The sequence below is a fragment of the Oryctolagus cuniculus genome, chromosome 9, assembly GCF_964237555.1.
Source record: "Oryctolagus cuniculus chromosome 9, mOryCun1.1, whole genome shotgun sequence".
NCBI lineage: Eukaryota > Metazoa > Chordata > Mammalia > Lagomorpha > Leporidae > Oryctolagus > Oryctolagus cuniculus.
Genome location: NC_091440.1, coordinates 95,102,706 through 95,116,277, shown reverse-complemented (window position 1 = coordinate 95,116,277; position 13,572 = coordinate 95,102,706). Strand labels below are relative to the sequence as shown.

General features: G+C 43.1%; 1 long non-coding RNA gene across 4 annotated transcripts in view; it reads right to left on the bottom strand.

Annotated features, from left to right (window-relative positions):
• Positions 1-1,779: 1,779 nt before the first annotated feature.
• Positions 1,780-13,572, bottom strand: part of LOC127492129 (uncharacterized) — a 65,176-nt gene continuing 53,383 nt past the window's right edge. For all 4 annotated transcript variants that reach the window (XR_011378923.1, XR_007921219.2, XR_011378924.1 and 1 more), the window contains one exon: positions 1,780-9,833. This is a non-coding gene — a long non-coding RNA (uncharacterized lncRNA). The remainder of the gene's footprint in view (positions 9,834-13,572) is intronic.

Here is a 13,572-nt window from a genome sequence, read left to right as displayed (position 1 = left end):
ATCCGAAGGCCACATTTATTGAGGGCCTCATGGAAGGGAAATCAAGGGGAAGCCAGGGCATGTGAACAAGAGGAGACATGAAGGATGGCCTTCCTTTATGACAACTCAGTAAAAACCACAAGGATGTTGCTTTGGACTAAGCTCCTGTACTGGGTCCCTGCAGATCAGGCTGAAAATGAAAATGGAGACACCCAGGCTAAAGTTACATGTCACCAATCTGAAGCTAAGCCACTCCTGTGACCTTCAGAGAAACTAAGATTAGAGAGGTAACAGCCAAATGATTCAAACATGCCAGTTTCAGTTGACATGGACACAGAGTTGGTTCTGCATTAATCCTTGCACAGAAGAGATAACCTGGAGTAACTTGATGTTAACCTGTGAGTGATTCTTCTATCACTTTGTCCCTACTCTGAAATGACCAGCTCACCTTTTGCTGCTTTGTTTCTGCTTTCTTCAGCTTTCTCTGTCTTAAAAAACAATCTTTTCTGCTCGTCCCATCTGAACATTTCCTGTATTTTGTGGAATGAAGAGTGGGCTGATTCTAGAAGAAGGCCCATGACCTTCTTTACACTAAACTTTGGAAATTTTCTCCTTTGAAATAACTGACTCTTGCAGTAACTTACCCAGACCTGCTAGAGTAAGAACCCATTCAACTCCTTTGTAAGGGAGGATCCCTTATGATACAAGTGCCTCTTAAAGTTCCTACCACCTCTCCACACCGTGACACTGAGGACCAAGCCTCAAGATAAATTTTGGGAGGGACGGACCCTATTCAAACCACAGCACCTGATCCTGTAAAACTTCCCTTTCCAAATAGATTTTTTTCCTTCTTGGAACCAAATTGTCTCAAGGATTCAGGCTCTTTCTTTTTCTCATGGTTGGCAAGTCACAGTGTCAACTGGCAAATATATGTTGGGAGAAATGATGGAAGAAAGAGGCCACTCCTTTGGAAACACCATTAGAGGATGAGCAACCAGAAGTCAGGGACAAAGTCTGAATGTTCCCCAGTGTCTGGCAAAGTTGTTGGCACAGAGAAGGCTCTCCAGATAGGCTAACTGGATGTTAGCTGGAGGAGAAGCATGAACAGACACCAACGAGGCCTTCCTCCAATCTCTGTTGCTGCTCATCCAGCCTATTGAGCTTTCATGAGTATTTCATACTTTCAGATGACTCCCTTCTTCAAAATTTTGTTTTTCTGGGGGTGAGTGTTTGACCTAGCAGTTAAAACGCTGCATCCCATATCAGGGTGCCCAGGTTCAAGTCCTGTCTCTGCTTTGAATTCTAGCTTTCTGCTAATGTGCACTCTGGAGGCAGCAGGGGACGGTTCAAGTAATTGAGTCCCTACCACCCATGTGAGATTCCTGCCCTGAGTCTGGGGTTCCTGGTTTCAGCCTGGCCCTGTCCTGGTCATTGTAGTTATTTGGGGGAGTGAACAGGGGATTAATAACTTTCTCTCTGGGCCCGGCGCCATGGCTCACTTAGTTGATCCTCCGCCTGCGGCGCCAGCGTCCCATATAGGCATCAGGTTCTAGTCCTGGTTGCTCCTCTTCCAGTCCAGCTCTCTGCTATGGCCCAGGACAGCAGTGGAGGAGGGCCCAGGTGCTTGGGCCCCTGCACTCGCATGGGAGACCAGGAGGTAGCACCTGGCTCCTGGTTTCGGATCGGTGCAGCACGTCGGACATAGCGGCCATTTGGGGGGTGAACCAATGGAAGGAAGACCTTTCTCTCTCTCTCTCTCTCTCTTTCTCTCTGTCTGTCTGTAACTCCACCTGTCAAATAAATAAATAAAAAATCTTAAAAAAAAAAGAACTTTCTGTCTTCCTTTCATGTAACTGTATGTAAATAAACAAAAATTTCTGTTCCCTGTGGATAAACCCTTTGTTTGGCATTTGAGGACTAATGCATTTGACTTGAAGGCAGAGAGAAAGCTGAGATGTGTGTGTGTGTGTGTGTGTGTGTGTGCATGAATGTTTGTGTTGAGTGGCTGCAAGGGGGATGAGACTAGACTGGACAAGGGGATTGAGTGAGGTCAACAAACAAGCTCTGCCCTTCTCACATACTTACCCCCTTGGGATTTATTCGGGTCACTGAGGTCTTGTGAGCCTTGAGAATGATGACTTGAGAGATCAAGAAGCATTTCTGTTTCTTTCCAGGGCACTGCTGTGGCCTCTTGTGATGGAAATTCTACCCAGTGTTTACCTTTGGTGAGAGAGCTGCCTTCAGTCACTGTCCAGGGTTCACAAGGCCAATTAGGCATCACTTGCTGGACCCCTGAGGGTGACATCTGCTGTGGCATCACTGAATTAAGAGAAGCCAGACAGAGAAGGCAACTGTCAGGGTTAGCCTCTGGAGGAGGCCACAAAATCCTTGCCTGGTGAGCTCATGGTAAATGAGCCCTGAAAGAGGGAAGAAAAGGGAGCAGCACTGGTGACTATTTTTATTATTCATTTACTTGGCAATAGAATTCTGTAAAGCACTCTGACGTCATGAGAGCTGTGGAAGACACAATCCTGCAAGGATCAGACTCTGTTCCTGCCGAGGTGTAGGGTGTACAGCACACTCCCCCTTATGGCTGATGGGCAGGGGCCACTTGTTTCAGTAATTGCATAGCTTGCCCTCTGTGTCCGTGGATTCCAGCTCTGAGGATTCAACCTCCCACAGATGGAAAATATTGGAAAAAGCTATCTTTATCACACATGTATAGGCATTTTTTTCTCGTCATTATTCCTAAACAATACAGTACAACAACTTCCATAACATTTACATTGTACTTGTTGGAATTTATACATTCTATTTACATTGTATTAGATATGATAATTGAGGGATGAATGAAAGCCATGAATTTTAGGATCTGCTGGTGGTTCTGAAACTGGTCCATCAAGGAGAGTGGCAGACTACTGTCCCTGGGGATGGATTCTGTGGACTCTGTGTTCAGATTTACCATGGCCAAAGGAAAGGGGGAGACTGTGCAGTGCTTTTGATATCTTAGGATGGGATCTACTCATTGGGTATGATAGTCTTCAGTCCAGACAAGGCACACACGATGCCTTCCCTCCTACCATCTTCCCATTTCAGGAAACCAGACCTCTTTCTTGGGTGACCACACCTAGACACACATTAACAGCGCAGGCCTTGTCAATAAGTGGGGTTAAGTATTTGGAGATAAGCTGAATTTTAACATAATCTGATCAACACTGCTGAGACTGGGATCCCCACAAGGTGGCAGCAGTGAGACATTAGCACCATAGTAATGATGGACATTGCACTGCCAACATTCATAGGTTGAGGCTACCAGTTCCTTTTAGTGGAACCTGTATTACTTTGCACTACTAGTAAAAATATTCACTATACATGGAACATAAATAACAGGATAAGCCATCCTTTCAGTGTTGCTGAATCATATGATGGAGAAGTAGGAAAGAGCACTTTTATTTCCAGAGAATAATTATTGTATGTGCTACTGGATCTCTTAACCTCAATCAGGAATAGGATCTGTTATTTCAAAATCTGCTGTTGTTACAGAGCTGGAAATATGAAATTTGGAGTTTCTCCTATCTAATGTAGACTTTTGGTAAGAAGGAGTGGCTGCCAGTAGTTTTGGCGTCTCTGAAAGGATATCAGTCTTTTCATAGGGGAAGAGTGAACTTAGTTGTTTTAGTGATAATTTAAGAATTAGTTTTATTCCTAGAAAAATGTCATTCTGGAGGATTGCATATGCTCTTCGTATAAACAGACTGAATTAACTTAATTACTATACAATAAGAAATGCAAAGTTCCTTAAATATATGTCCATATGAGCACACATGTTTGTAAATGTATGTGTTTATAGCTTAAATATTTTTCTATTTAGGAATTTTTAAGATAAGCATTTATATCTATGAGGGCACTTTAAAAAGTTTGTGAAAAAAATGAAATTGAACCTTTATTTTAGCACAAAAACATTTTGAAATCCATGCACAGTTGTTTTTTTTTTCTTCACAACACGCATTTGCTAAGAATTTTCTTAGGTACCTGTTTACACAGACTCATTTATCTGCTACAAATCTGTGATGCATATATATGGATCCCATTCCTACATAGTGGGAAAGTTCTATAAGCTGCACGTTGAGGTCTTTGCTTTAGCTAAGTGGCATTTTATTTTCTAATTTTTAAAGAGACTTATTTATTTATTTTGAAAGTCAGAAAGGTCAGAGAAGGTCAGGGAGAAAGAGAGAGACAGAGAAAGAGAAAGATCTTCCATCTGCTGGTTCACTTGCCAGGTGGCTGCAACGGCCAGGACGGAGCCAGGCCAAAGCCAGGAGCCAGAAGTCAAACACTTGGGCCATCTTCTACTGCTTTTCTCAGGCCATGAACAGGGAGTTGGATTAGAAGTGGAGCAGCTGGGATATGAACCAGCATCTGTGTATGTTCCCAGTGTCACAGACTGTGGCTTTCCTGGCTATGCTACAACACTGGCCCTGCTAAGTGGTATTTTAAAGCAAGCCAGTCTGCGTGTAGCTGTTTGAAGCTGGGAAAGCCTGAAGCCGACTCTGAAGCACAGGGCACCTTATGTTGGCACCAGGCATCCTCAGGATGATGCCCGCTCATTTGGAGGTACCCAGCCTTCCCCAGAGGCTGTGGTGGACAGGACCAGCTGTTCTCAGGGTTCAACATGCTCCCACTCTCTGTGGTTCTAAGCTGTGTAGTGGTGTCTATCTATGGTCTGTCCTGGTGGGTATCAGGATGAGGGCCTCCTAGAACTTTTATTAAAAACATGGAGCTAACATCTACTTATTTTGATGCCCCCCCCCCCGGTCACATTTTTGAAATCCAGGATGAGTTTTTCCATGATGCACATTTGACATGAACACTTTGAAGACACTTTGAAGTATGCTTGGATTTCAAAAAGCTGTTGTACCAAAATAAACTTTCAGGTTTCACTTTCCTGGAAACTTTTAAAAATTTTTATATTTTGCTCTTTATTTATTATTTATGAGACTAAGAGAACGAGAGTGAAAGCAAGAGAGAGAGAGAGAGAGAGAGAGACATTCTCTTGGTGCCTGCACATTATGATAGATGCGCTTTGGGGACCATGCACTCCCGGGCAGCTTTTAGATCTAGCTTCCTAAGCCTCAGACCCCCACAACGAGAGAGCTTGTATTTTCTTGCAGTTACATCCAGAAGAGCAGTTCTCTGGATCTGTGTGCATTGTTGCTGGCAGAAACAAATGCCAGCCCAGTGCTGTGCAATTGATATGTGATGTCTCAGACTCAAGGCTGAGCCAAAGTCGTTCCTAATAGAGTAGAGATGACAGATTGAGACTTTGTTTCTCTAGTCCTACAGTGGGAAAATCAGAAGGACAGAACTGTGATAGTGGGTTGTGATGCCTTTACGGTCACTTTGGAAAAGGAAAGCTCAGAACAATGTTAGGAAAGCAAATTGGAGAAAAAAATATATATGGGAGTATTTTAAAAAGTGTGTGGAAAAATGGAATTAAAAGTGAGTTTACTTTGATGCCAAAACTTTTTTGAAATTCATGCATAGTTTTTTTTTTTTTTCACAATATACGTTTTCCACACACTGGAAAAGAGTTGTATGAATTTTTTGAGTCAAAATAAACTCATACTTTTAATCCCATCTTTACAAATTTTTTGAAGTATTATTGTATATGAATGATGTTTTCCTTATCTGTTTAATGAACACAATGTATTGAATTGATTTGGGAGGCAAAGTGATTTTTAAAATTCTTCCTAACAAATTTAATTAACTTGAGGTTGGTGTGTAAATGTTTCAGAGCAGTGCGTGGAGCTGTCACTCAGCAAATGTTAATACCACTTTTTACAGCGTGCACTTGAAAGGTGATTATTTAGAATCATCTCAGGGACATCTAGATTATTTCCATGATAGCAGCTCAAACAAAGATACTAAAGAGAAGCACACTGTCTTTAAAGAATGTGGGTGAATTTCACTCAGGGTTTTCTCAAACCAGGGTCTGGTGATACCTAGAAGCTTTGGAGTTGAATCATTCTGTCAGTGAGAAGAGGGAGAAAAAAAGAGAGCACTACCATTCATTGGTTCACTTTTCAAATGCCCACAACAGCCCTATGACCAGAACCAAGATTGGGAGCTAGAACACAATCCAGGTCTCCCACACGGGTGGCAGGGACCCAGGTACTTGAGCCATCAATGCTCCCTCCCAGAGTCTGCATTAACAGGAAGGTGGAGTCAGGACTGGAGCTGGGAATTGAATCCAGGTACACCAATATGGGATGCCGGTGTCAACTACTAGAGTTCAGGGGTGGCGAACTTTCTTTCTGGCAAAGGCCATTTGGATATTTATAACATCATTTGTGGGGTATAAAAAGCTCAAAGACCAATGTCTTCAGGAGGCTTTGGTTCTGAAACTGTCCTTGTGAACTCTGGAAGTTATGGGGAATCTTGGCAGGTAGCACACAAGTGTTCCTTAGGTTTATTCCTGGCACGAACTCTCCAGTGGTAGAAATTGCTTTACTTCTGCCAGGGACGGGCCTGCCTGCCCCAGGAGCTAGGGAAACTTGCCAGGCATTGTTACACTTTCACAAGAAGTTGTCCCCAAGCTGAGCCTTATCTCTTGGCTGACAACTGAGGCTTTTCTTGGTATGTCCCAGACAGCAGATGCTCTGCTGCTGGGAGGGGATTTCTGAGACAGCAGAGAGCCCTGCTTACCCTCAGCTGGGTCCAGACGTGAACAACAGAGGGAAACGCCAACCCCAAGGATGGGGCATTTGGGTGCTCATTGATCACGACATGCCTGAAATTCAGTGAGCATTTGACAAAGACACGGGATTCTTTCAGAAACAGAAACAAGTGCCGTTTTGTTTGCAAGACTGCTCTGACAGTAAATGTCAGGGTAACACAAGTTACAGCCCACGCCATCCTCTCTCACCATAGTTACTGATGTAGTGACTTGTCTTAACTCTTCGGGGTGTCAAACACCAAATGTTTTAATTTTTCCATTTATTCCCAATAGCTATGCTCTGTTGAACACTACCACACCTTTCTCTCTGAGCGGGACCCTGCTTAAGGATACAGTAGTCCTGTTACACTAACCTGTAGTATTTTCAGTTATTAAAACAGTCACATTCTAAGAATAACTAGCCCTGCTTATTTTTTTAAACCACACATTACTTCTTATGGAGAGAAATTTTACAAGCAGGGAAATGCACTTAAGTGCATTCAATGCCTTCCAACAAATGTAGTAATTATGTAGGATGCAAGATGAATATATAAAAATCAACTGAATTTCTACATGCCAGCAACTGAAAAACTGCAAAGAAAATTAAACAGTTCAATTCGCAATAACATCAAAAGTAATAAAAATTTATAAATAAAATTTGATTAATGATTTAAAAAATTTATTCATTTGAGAGTCCCTATCTACTAGCTCACTAGTAGATGACTGGCCAATACCAGGAGCCAGGAATGCTATCTAAGTCTCCCACATGGGTGATAGGAATACAGCCATCACTGATGCCTCTCAGGGTCTAAAGTAGAAGGAAGCTGGAGTCAGGAGCCAGACTTGGGAATCAATCCCAGATACTCTGATGTGGGAGATAGTTCTCTTACCCAATGTCTTAACTGCTAGACTAAGCATCTAACCCTTATCCGTAAGTTTTAGAAGTTAAGACAGGTACATGATAACTATAAAACCATTTAAAAAATTTCAAAGAATACCTTAAGAAATCCTCTTAAGAAAGAGGAAAGGCACCTATGTTCATGGATTAAAAAACATGATATTATTAAAATGGCAATACTTTCTAAATTGATCCACAAATTTAACATGACCTATCAAAATCCCAGCTGCCTTACTTTGCAAATTGACAACTTGATCCGAAAATCTTTATGGAAATTTTTAAGACTCGAAATAGTCAAAACAATCTTGAAAAAGAAGAACAAAATTGAAGGACTCTCATATTTTGATTCCAAAACTTACTTTAAAGCACCAGTAACCAATACATTACAGGCCTAGACTAAGAAGAGACATATAGGTCAGTGGAATTGAATAGGGATTTTAGAAATGAAACTCTGGGGCCAGTGCTGTGGCACAGCAGGTTAAGCAGCCGTCTGCAGAGCTGGCATCCCATGTGGATGCCAGTTCAAGTCCCAGCTGCTCCACTTCCAAAATCAGCTCTCTGCTAATGGCCTGGGAAAGCAGCGGAGGATGGTCCAGGATCTTGGGCCCCTGCCACTCATGTGGGAGACCCAGATGAAGCTCCTGGCTTCTGGCTCCTGGCTCCTGGCTTCAGCCTAGCCCAGCTCCCACCATTGTGGCCATTTAGGGAGTGAACCAGCAGATGGAAGATCTCTGTCTCTGTCTCTCTCTCTTTGTAATTCTGACTTTCAATTAAGTAAATAAATCTTAATAAAGAAATGAAGCCGTACATTTATGATACATTTTTAAAAATAATTCATTGTTAGATAATTCCTTTTTTGTTTTTAAAGATGTATTTATTTGAAAAGCAGAGTTACAGAAGAGAGGCAGAGAGAGGTCTTCCATCTGTTGGTTTACTTCCCAGATGGCTATAATAGCTCAAGCTACACTGATCCAAAACCAGGTGCCAGGAGCTTCTTCCGGGTCTCCCATGTGGGTGGAGGGCCCCAGGCGCTTGGGCCATCTTCTACTGCTTTCCCAGGCCATAGCAGAGAGCTGGATTGGAAGTGGAGCAGCCAGGGCTTGAATCAGCGCCCATATGGAATGCAAGCACTGTAGGTTGCAGCTTTTCTGCTGTGTCACAGAAATGGTCCAAATCAATTGATTTTTGACAAAAGTTCAAAAACACCTCAATGGGAAACAATAGGCTTTTCAAAAAATGGTGGTGGGATAACTGGATATCCATACATGTACAAAAGGTTTGACTGCTGCTTCACATTATATACAACAATTAAATCAAGGTGCTGGCATTGTGGCATTAACAGGTTATGCCACCAGCTGTGATGCCAGCATCCCGTATGAATGCTGGTTTGAGTCCCAGCTGACCCACTTTCAATACAACTTTCTACTACATTCCTGGGAAAGTAATGGAAGATGACCCATGTACTTGGGCCCCTGCCACCCATGTGTCTTCAGCCTGGCCGGGGTTTAGCTATTGTGGCCAGTTGGAGGGTAAATCAGCAGAGAAGATTTCTCTCTTTCTGTCTCTCTCTCTATATATATATGTAATTCTGCCTTTCAAATAAAAAATAAGCATTTTTAAAAATTAATTCAAAATGAATCATAGACCTACGTGTAAGAAGTAAAATTTTTAGAAGAAAACTCCAGAGTCAATCTTGTTACCTTGAATTAAGCAATAGTTTTTAGAGATGACACAAAAACTTCCAAGCAACAAAAGAGAGAAGTAGATACATGGGATTTCATCAAAAGCAAAAAATTTGTGCTTCAATAAATATAATTTAAAAATGAACAGAATTTATAGAATGGAAGAATATTTTAGAATGATATCTGATATGGACTTGTGTTAAAATATGCAAAGAATGTTTATAATGTAACAATAAAGATTTTTTTAAAGATTTATTTTTATTTATTTGAAAGAGTTACAGAAGGAGGTGAAGACAGAGAGAGAGGTCTTCCATCCACTGGTTCACTCCCCACATGGCCGTAATGGCTGGAGCTGCGCTGATCCAAAGTCAGGAGCCAGGAGTTTCTTCCGGGTCTCCCTGTGGTTACAGGGGCCCAAGGACTTGGGCCATCTTCCACTGCTTTCCCAGGCCATAGCAGAGAGCTGGATCAGAAGAGGAGCAGAAAGTAGAACCGGTGCGCATATGGGATGCCGGCGCTTCAGGCCAGGGCTTTAACCCACTGTGCCACAGCGCCGACCCTGTAACAATAAAGATTTGAGTAGATCTTTCTCCAAAGGAGACATGCAAATGACCAATAAGTACATAAAAAGATGCTCAATGACTTTAAAGGAATGTAAATCAAAATCACAATGAAGCACCACATATCATAGAACCATGAAACTAGAGTTAAAAGTACAGGGACTAGCAATAGTAGCAGCACAGCAGGCTAAGCAACCTGCAAAGCCAGCATCCCATACTGGAATGCTGGTTTGAGTCTCTGCTGCTCTGCTTCTTATCCAACTCCTTGTTAATATGACTGGGAAAGCAGAGGAAGATGCCTGGGTCCCTGCCACCCACATGGGAGACCAGGCTGGGGTTTCTGGCTCTTGGCTTCAGCTTGGCTCAACCCTGGATGTTGCGGTCATTTTGGGAGTGAACCAGTGGATGGAAGAGCTCTCTTCCTCTCTCTCAGTCACTCTGCTTTTCAAATAAATAAAACACCCTTTTAATAAAAAAGTTAAAAGGAAAGACAATGACAAATGTTGATGAGGTTATGGAGAAACTGGAGCTTTATCAACCATTTGGGAACTAGTTTGGTAGTTCCTCAAAAAGCTAAACAGGTTTACCATGTGAAACAGCAATTCTACTGCTAACAAACTGAAAACACATCCACACAATAACCTGTACATCATATCAGCATTACTTATAATAGAAAGTGGAAACAACACAAGTGTTCATCAACTGATAAATGGATAAAAAGATAACATGGTGTGCTTCTAAGTTCAAGATGGCATCCACTTCAGCTAGAGAAAAGTTTCAGAACAAGAGAGTAGCAGCATTTCCAGGAAAATGACTGGAGGAAAACTTCAGTAAAGACGTGATGGGAACTGCAAACAGCATGGTGACTCTAAGGGACAGTAGGAAGAGAGGAACAAAGCACGCTGCCACTGTCACCTGCTGCCCACCACTCCTACCGTGGCTCCCTGGGCAGTAAACACCATCTTGCCAGGAAGAGGGAGGCAGGAAGTGCTGCAACCCCTGACACTGCTGCAGATGGGCAGCCCTAACTGTGGGAGAATTCCAGTCCTCACTCACTTTAAATCAAGTCTAGAGGGCCAACTGGGGTCCAAATGACTACTTCGCTGCAACAAAAGAACCCATATTGCCTCCTTCCATTCCCCAAGCCCCAGACCTAAGCTGCTACAGAGAAGCTGCTGAACTCCACTGTCGCTCCCCCTCTTCGTGGAGGAATGACACTAAACCCTGCCTAGGCTTCATATCCAAGTCACGGCACCATTATGTCGCTCCCCTTCTTCGTGGAGGAACGACACAGGACCCTGCGCTGTTCTTTTGTCTGCTCGGCCTTCCCCGGGTTTGCTGCTGGTTCTTCCCGGGTTGGCTACCGACCCTTCCACCTACGTGGAAGGGCGGTTCCCCCTGCCACTTTCCCCACTTCTGCGGGGGAGCGGCACACCGCCGGCCGGCTCTCTTGGGGGCTGCACAGGCGTTCCTTCAGATAGATGTTCCTGGTGCATGTTGTCTCTCTCCTCCTTTATAGTCCTCTTCCACCAATCCCAACTCTGCTACCCACACGCCGAGTACGCTGCTCTCCTCCAATCAGGAGCAGGTCCTGCTGTTTATTGGTTGAACTGGAGGCAGCTGAGTAGAAGCTGTTTCCTCCTCTCCCAGCGCCATATTGTGGGAGAGCAGATGCATAGAATAAGTCTTAATTCCAGTAACTTAGTCTAGTCCGAGTTGCTCCCAGTTGCTCCCCACATTCCACCTGTGTTAGGGGGCAGCAAGCAGCCCTGTCACTACCTGAAGCCTCCAGACAGAGCAAGGGCCCTTCCCAGGGTAGAGACCAGGCCCTTCTGAGTCCTGTAGCTGTGGGAATTCTGAGCACAGCCCTAGAGCTGTGCTTACTCACTCTGTGCCACCTAAGAGAGACACCTTTGACTTAGAGCTAGCTCCAGCAGAAGCCCATACACAATGCCAGAGAACCCAACATGAGGCAGTCCTTTCTGCAGCTCTTAGCACAGGATTCTGGGTGGCCAAGGTGCAAACCTCAGCTTCACCCTTGCATGTCCTGAAGGAACTGGCAAGCTCACATCCATTTCAAAGTCATGTGACTACCTCTACAAACTTCTGCAGACTACACAACTATGGAACTTGTAGATACTGCTTACACTGATTAACACTAAAGAAATCACTCAGAGGTTACATTTCTGGGCTCACCTAGAATCAAAGCCAAAGCAACAACCCAATTGACACTACACATTCCATCTAGACATAAAGTCTTTCTCAGTGAAACCTACTCCATAAAAAGAAGGAGCTTTTATACCAGATATAAAGACATCAACATACAGACACAAGAAACATGAAGAAGTAAGGAAGCATGACATAACCAAGAGAACACAATAATTTTCTAGAAGAAAATCCTGATCCGAAGTAAATCTATGAAATGCATGAAATAAAATTCAAAATAATGATCTCAAGGAAATTCAATGAGGTGCAAGAGAATACAGGTACCCAACTTAAAGACATGAGGGAAACAATACATGATATGAATGAGAAAATCAACAAAGAGATAGAAATCGTTAAAAAGAATCCAGCAGAAATTTTGGAGCTGAAAACTTACATCAGTGAAAGTCAAAATACAATTGAGAGCCTAACTAATAGATCAAGCAGAAGACAGAGTTTCTGATCTGAAGGATCAGACTTGAAATAACCCAGACAAAAGTAAACAGAAAATAATTAAAAAGAATGAAGAAAGAATAACATATGGGATACCATTAAGCAAACAAATATTTGTATTACGGGGATGCCTGAAGGAGAAGAGGAAGAAAAAGGCATTGAGAACCTGCTAAATGAAATAATAGTTGACAATTTCCCAAGTCCTGAGAAAGATATGGACATGGAGACCCAGGAGACCCCAGCAGAATCAACCAAAAAAGATATTTTCCAATGATATTATAGTCAAATTGTCAAAAGTTAAAGACAAAGAGAGACTCCTAAAGAGAATGAGAGAAAAATGTCAACTCAAATGTAAGAAAAAATTAATTAGGCTAGCATCAGATTTCTCAGCAGAAACCATATAGACCAAAAGAGAGTGGGGTGATGTTTTCAAGGTCTTAAAGGAAAAAAGATTCCAATCAAGAATATTGTGTCTACTAAAACCATCCTTTAGAAGTGAAGGAGAAATGGCCAGCGCCGCAGCTCACTAGGCTAATCCTCCGCCTTGCGACACCGGCACACCGGGTTCTAGTCCCGGTCGGGGCACCGGATTCTGTCCCGGTTGCCCCTCTTCCAGGCCAGCTCTCTGCTGTGGCCAGGGAGTGCAGTGGAGGATGGCCCAAGTGCTTGGGCTCTGCACCCCATGGGAGACCAGGAGAAGTACCTGGCTTCTGCCATTGGATCAGCACGGTGCGCCGGCCGCAGCGCGCTGGCCGCGGCGGCCATTGGAGGGTGAACCAACAGCAAAAGGAAGACCTTTCTCTTTGTGTCTCTCTCACTGTCCACTTTGCCTATAAAAAAAAAAAATTAAAAAAAAAAGAAGTGAAGGAGAAATAAAGTGTTTCTTAGACAAGCAAAAACTGAGTTCATTCATCACCATCAGACCAGCCTTACACAAAATCCTGAAGGGGGTCCTAGATTAGAAGTAGTCATCATGAAAACACATGATAGTACCAAATTCATTAACAGAGTAGAAAGTAGAAAGGATTTGTCTTTAGATCTGGGACAGATCTCAGTACTATTATTAAATATAGTATTGGAAGC